Source organism: Dipodomys ordii, unplaced genomic scaffold, assembly GCF_000151885.1.
Source record: "Dipodomys ordii isolate 6190 unplaced genomic scaffold, Dord_2.0 Scaffold2, whole genome shotgun sequence".
NCBI classification, from domain to species: domain Eukaryota; kingdom Metazoa; phylum Chordata; class Mammalia; order Rodentia; family Heteromyidae; genus Dipodomys; species Dipodomys ordii.
This window is the reverse complement of record NW_012267218.1, coordinates 7,909,750-7,915,973: the sequence shown is the minus strand read 5'-3', so window position 1 is coordinate 7,915,973 and position 6,224 is coordinate 7,909,750.

Here is a 6,224-nt window from a genome sequence, read left to right as displayed (position 1 = left end):
GAACCTCTTGTTGGTTTTATACCGAGTCGACGTCATCCTGGATTTAGTTCCTGGGTAATATGCAGATGACAAACAGAACCAGATTTGGTCCTTTCTTTTTCCTGGGGTGGGGGGTGTAGTGGGGGGGAGGGAGGGAGGGAGGCCCTCGAGGGGAAGGGGGGGAGAGGTGCCAAAGGGGGAGAGAGGAAAAAAAAGGAGTGTTGCGCGCGCGGGGGGGGGGGTGGTTACCAGGCCTGGAAAGAGATTGTGGATTGGGAATTAATGAAATTAACCTAATCTTTTCCATTCGGCCACCCCGCCGCGAGGCCGGCGGAGCTGGGCGGGCGGCCTAATTGCCCGGTTAATCTCGTTAATTCCTTTGTGTCGGCGCAGTTAACAACTCCTGCGCGTGACCCCCCGCTCCCCACCCCGGCCTTCTCACGTTGGGTCCCGGGATTGGGTGCGATTTCCTCCCCGGCCCCGCGGCGACCCGTTTTACTTTGGGGAGACTTTTGTTTGGTTTCTCCTTTCGGAATTGGTTTTGTTTTAGGAAATGTGGGTGGTTGCATCCTCCCCGGAGGAGACTCGAACAATTCCACCCCTCTCTCCCCACCCCTGCGTTTTCACTGCCTAATTTCGCCTCTCCTTCCTCCCGCCTCTCCCCCCCCCCAAATGTTCAGTATCTCCCCAGAATGGAGCTGGTTACCCCGCCCAGCAAACTTTGCTTGTTGCAAAAAGTCCCAAGTTGCAAAGACAACACCCGACGAAAGAAGGGGTGCATCGGATTCCCCTCTCTTTCTCTCTCTGTCTCTCCCCACTCCAACCCAGCACTTTTAGGTCTGAAAACATCCGTGGCTGCCCCTGGGCCTTTACACCGCAGCGAAGAGCAAATTCCGCCTCTATTTAACCCCTAGCCGCGGAGCTGAGCGCACGGAAGGGCGGCGGGGCAGCTGGCCGCGGGCTTGGCGCTTCTTTTAAATCATTGTCTGTGCCAATGGGGTGCCATTGCCCCAACACTTTTTGTTTTTGGTATTGTTTTTGCTCCAGGTGGAGGCGGTGGGGCTCTCTTCTTAGCTCCTTCAAATGAGCTGAATTGTTCTCTTCCACCATCAGCTCGCTCCCGGACGGGCCTCAAACCCCAGGCCGCGTTTTCCCGCAGCCTGGCCCGGCCTGCGCTTCGCTGGGCCCCGGGGGCCGGGACGCGAGCCGGCTCTGCAGGCGGCAGGCGGCCGCGGGGATATGCGGGATTCTCCGCGCGGGCGGCACGGCCGGGGCCCCGCCGGAGCCGCAGGAGGCGCAGCTAAGCCCCCTCTGCGCGCCTGCGGCCGGGCGCCCTTCGAGAAGGTAGGCGACGGCGGGCGCGGAGCGAAAGCTGCCCCCGAGTCCCGCCGCTTAGGGTGCGAACCCCGGAGCTCGCGGAGCCGACCTTCCTCGGGCCTTCGGCACGGAGAACCTCAGAGGCGGTGCGGGTTTCAAGAAGAGATCGCTGGGGCCTGGATGGAGGAGACAGCCGGGGTCCAGGGTGGAGGTACCTCAGTTTCCCGAAGGGAGATTGCCTTTCCCGTGTGCCCACTGGCCCTCGTCGTCTCTCAGGTTGCTGGAGCTGGGGTCGCCGCCCGGCCCGGCTGTGAGGCTGAGCGTAGCGCTGGGGAAAGCGGAGAAGGCCACCTTGAGGTTTGCTCTGGGGTCAGAGCTCTGGCGTGGGGACGTTCGATCCGACCCCAGCCCCGAACTCAGACTGAGCCTGGTGAAACCCAGCGGGCGTCCCCAGCCATAGGCCTCCCATCCCAACCCACTGGCTGGAGGCTGAGGCTGGGGTGCTATTGTGCGGGTGCAAAGCGCACGCAGGGACGAGTTAGGAGAGGATGGAAAGAGGTCTTCATCTGGGGAGGTGATAGACTTAAAAACCAATAAAAATGTTTCTGACAGGAGTGTGATTCTCTCCTCTCCTTCAGAGGTCAAGGGTACTGTGGGATGTGGTGTGTCACACTTCTATGGTCAAAGACTTCACATCCTCCTGGTCGGGCCAGCCTTTCCCAGGTTCAGTTCTGCTGAGCAGCTAACTAGTGGCCCAGGGCTGGCAGCTGCCCCCCCCCACCGTGTTCGTGTTGGCTTCGTGGCTGTGCCACCACGCATGCCTGTGAGTGGACTTCTTTTTTTTAACCTTTGCTAGAGTGAAGGTGGAGCAGAGGCAAAAGTGCCATGGAATACGGGGCACAATTGTCCCCCTGGGTGTCCACAGAGGATTCTCAGACCAGCGCTGCCCACGAGCTTGAACTTGGATCACAGACCTAACAGAGGACCTGTGAGCCCCCCAACCCACCCCTTTGGTGTCATTTTGCTGAGTACTTTGTTGTCTGGTCTAACAAAGTCCTAGACCTTGTGTCCTTAAAAATGCTTGTGCAGTACAGAACCCTGGAAGCAAAGAGCACTTTGCTATGAGTCTTTGTGTTGGAATTTACCAGTTATCCCTCCTTTAAGGCTCTGAAGATTTAATTCCTAGGACTAAATCCAATAGTCCCTGGTACCCATCAAGGCTACTGGCCACTCTTTCTGAAGAGGTTGCTGGGACTTCCCATCTATTTTCTGGATCTTTTCCTTGAGATAAAGGAGGATTGGGTCCCCACCCCGGCCTCCAGCCCTGGGCAGGGTCGCTGAAGGTCTGCTTGCTCTATTCTCCGTAAGGAAGGCTTTCCAGGAAGGTGACTCCAGGGCCCAGAACCTCACTCCGCGGGCCCAGACGCCTCTGGAAGAGCTCGCCCTAGCGCTAGGCAGGGTGCCCCCCTCCCCATCCGGGACTGAGCCACTTCGTGGATGGGGAGACAGCGGGTCCCTGCGCTCTGGCTGCGCCGCCTCCTCCGGGAGGGAACCCACAAGTGTCCCCAGCACGCTCAACAAACAATCTTACCCTGCGTGGGTGCGCGCAATTGGAATAACAAATGCGGCACACGCAAATTGTCCCCCTCGTGTTGCTAAGCGATCGTTTGGCGGCCCGCACGCTCCGCGCAGCATGGGAGGACCGGCGGCGGCCAGAGGCGGCCGGGGGAGCGCTTCGGGGCGACATGCCGTCCACGCCGGGCTGATTTCTCCTATTATTACCCAAACACGATTTCACACAAAGCAATCACCACACTGAAGTCCATGGAAATGTGTTTGTGGAGGAGTCCCTCGTCCGGGTAATAGCTCTCATTTTTAAGACATTAAAGCCCCGATCAGTGGGTTCCGCGCGCGTGAAGGTAGATTTGCTGTTTGGCGTCCTTCAGAGGCGCCTTCGCTGCGGTCACTGTTAAATTGATTCAAAGAGCGTAGATTAAATTGCTTCTGTGATTTAAAACAGAGTGTCCAAGTTTGAGCACTGTGTGTGTGTGTGTGTTCTCTTAAGATTTTTTTTTTATCCTGGAGAAAGCTAGGGAACCGCAATCCTTACCCGTCCCCCTTAGCTGTAAGCAATGTGATGTACATACAACCCGGAGTTCTTAGGATTCGTTGAATTCTGTCCCGATCTTGCCCGCGCCCTAAGCGAACATGGTTTCCCCCTCCCCCCACTTTCTCTTCTTCACTCTTTTTTTTTTTTTTAGTGACAAGTCACCCTCAGTAGGTCAGGTTGTCTGAAACTCCCGATCCTCCAGTCTTCAGCCTCCTGAAATGCTGGGGTTGGAGCCGGAGCCATCTCCCCCGGGCCCAGAGTGGTTTATCATCTGATGCATTTAAGTAGATGTTTTCCTATCATGTGCAAACAAACAACAACAAACAAAAAAACACCACCCGGACCTGGTGTGTCTTTTGCAAAAGTTAGGAAGGGTTCCCTGAGGTCCGAGGAATTAGAAACTTTGTTGCGGACCCCACGGAAGCCAGCGCCTGCGCCAGCACGGCCGAAAGACATCTAACAGTTGTTGCTGTGCAAATTAGCTCTGCTGTTTGCATTTGGGTTCTTTGAAAATCCAGCATCTCAAAAACCATGGCCCAACGGTCAGCTCCGTAGTTCTGTGGCTCCCTGGATGACCCCCACCCCCCGCAGCCCCGGGACATGGGGGGACCTTCCCCAGGAGGCTGGGTCGCGGGAGTTAATGGAAGAGCGCTGCGTAAATGCCCAGATCACGGGAGCTGGCGGAGCGCGCGCTCGGGACAGCGAGAGTGCGGGACAGCGGGAGTGCGGGCCTCCGCGTCCCAGGCAGCTTCTCGCTGAATGTAAGATACTTACTAGCTCGTTTTGGTTAGGTTTTTGCAACATTTTAAGTAAAAGCATCAGAGCCCAAAGGACACACCATGAAAGGGGTAGGAAAGCTCCGTGTAACCCGGGGAGAGAAGTGAGTGTGGGAAAACGATGCGTGTTCCCCAGGCCTGGGGAGGGAGAGGGAGAGGGGAGGGGGGGGGAGGAGAAGGAGGGAGCTTCGGTCCGCCAGGGTTGCAGAAAGAAATTTGCTTTTAGCCGAGTCCTGTAGCAAAGTTTGTTTGGAAGTGCCGGGGCCGCCGTTGCTTTTGCAAATCAGAGAATGCAAATGAAGATCATTTGCTCTCCTTGAAAATTTCTCTTGAAATGATTAGCAAAGTCAGTCATTTGAAAATTAGAGCGAAGGCACAGACGTTGCTGAAGCCCCTCGCTAACCGATATCAGCTTCTAAGGTTTTCATTCATGTAAACCTCATTAATGAAGATCTTTTATTTAAATGTCAAGGGGATTTGAAATGTAGAGTAAATTATGAAGCGTGTATGTCTAGCCAAGTCATGGGTCAAATGCATTTGAGAAAAACTGCTAAAAGAGCATATGGTTTTGAATTTTTCTACAATGACTAGTGTTTAAATAAATTGCTTGCGCTGCTTAACTTCATGTGTAATTTTGACAGAAATTGGCCTATAGCCTTCTGATATGTAAACATTTCAGCCTTTTATGCGGTATAAAAAAGACACTTGCTTTTTAGAATCAGCTCAGGCAGTGACCCTGTAATTCAGAAAGCTGGCACCTACCATTACAGCCGTGGTGGATTTCAACTTTCAAGTGGCAGCATCAGGGGGTGGGGAGAGAAAGAAAAGAAAAGAAAAGACACACAGAGAGGATATTTCAAAAGCAATGTCCATTTGAGATTAAAAGCTACAAATGAGGTGAGAATATGCCACTTACTATCTGAAAGAAACGGATAAACCATAGTTATTAAGGAACATTTCTGTCACTTTTCTTTAAGCCAGCCCATCTGAGGAGACACTTAAGCAGGACTCGGGAATTGACTGGCGTGTCATTAAATGTTCATCTTAGAGACGAACCAATCAGTCCAACACATAAGTAGGTGTTTGTTGTTGTTGTTTTTAATCTAAGTATCATTTCAGGTTGTTACCAGTGAAATAACTCCATGTCACAGAGCCCATTAAGATTGGGGGGGTAAGAACTGGTGGGGGGGGGTGAGGAGAAGCAGTCTCCAAAGAGAAAAATCCAGGTCCTAGAATCCTAGGACATAAGCCATCTCGGGAGGCTTTTGGTTGGAGGCTGTAGGCAAGTTATAGTTCTGAGCTCTCTCTGGGATTTGGGGCTGGTGTTCTTAAGACAGAAATAAATCTACATAAACCCATTTGTGACTAATAGCCCTGAACTACCATAAATAAGTGTTGGAATGTGGATTGGATAGAGGTGACCCAGGAGACAGAGAAGCTGAGAGAGTGCCAGACAGGGGACCTTAGGGTTGGCTTCCTGAGAGCCGAGGCTTGGTGGGCTCTGCTCCTTCCTGTATACCCTCGTGGTCTCAGCATTATTCATTGTTAAGTGTCCTGTGTGGATGTGACACCAGCCCTTGAGTCAGGTTTTGGAAAATTTGAGGAGAGAGTGTGTTGACAAAGCAAAGGGGATTCACTTCTTTGTATATGGTTGGGCTGCCTGGAGCAGATTGAGAACTTCTAAGAAGAAAGAAAAGGAAAGAAAAGAAAGAAAGAAAAAGAAAGAAAGAAAGAAAGAAAGAAAGAAAGAAAGAAAGAAAGGAAGGAAGGAAGGAAGGAAGGAAGGAAGGAAGGAAGGTCACGTCCAGACTGGGATATAGGGAAATAGACTTGGTGAGAAAGGCAGAGGTGTTTTACTTACAGTTCCTCTGAATTCCAGCTCATCAGATTGTGCTCAGCAACCCAGGAAGGACCTGGCATATTTCTGGACAGAAGAGAAGGCACAAGGTTTGTTTTATTTTCTCACCATTTTTAAATGTCAGTCTAACCTCTCAATCTCTGTTGAAATGACTAAAACTAACACATTACACTTTTTGCTGGAG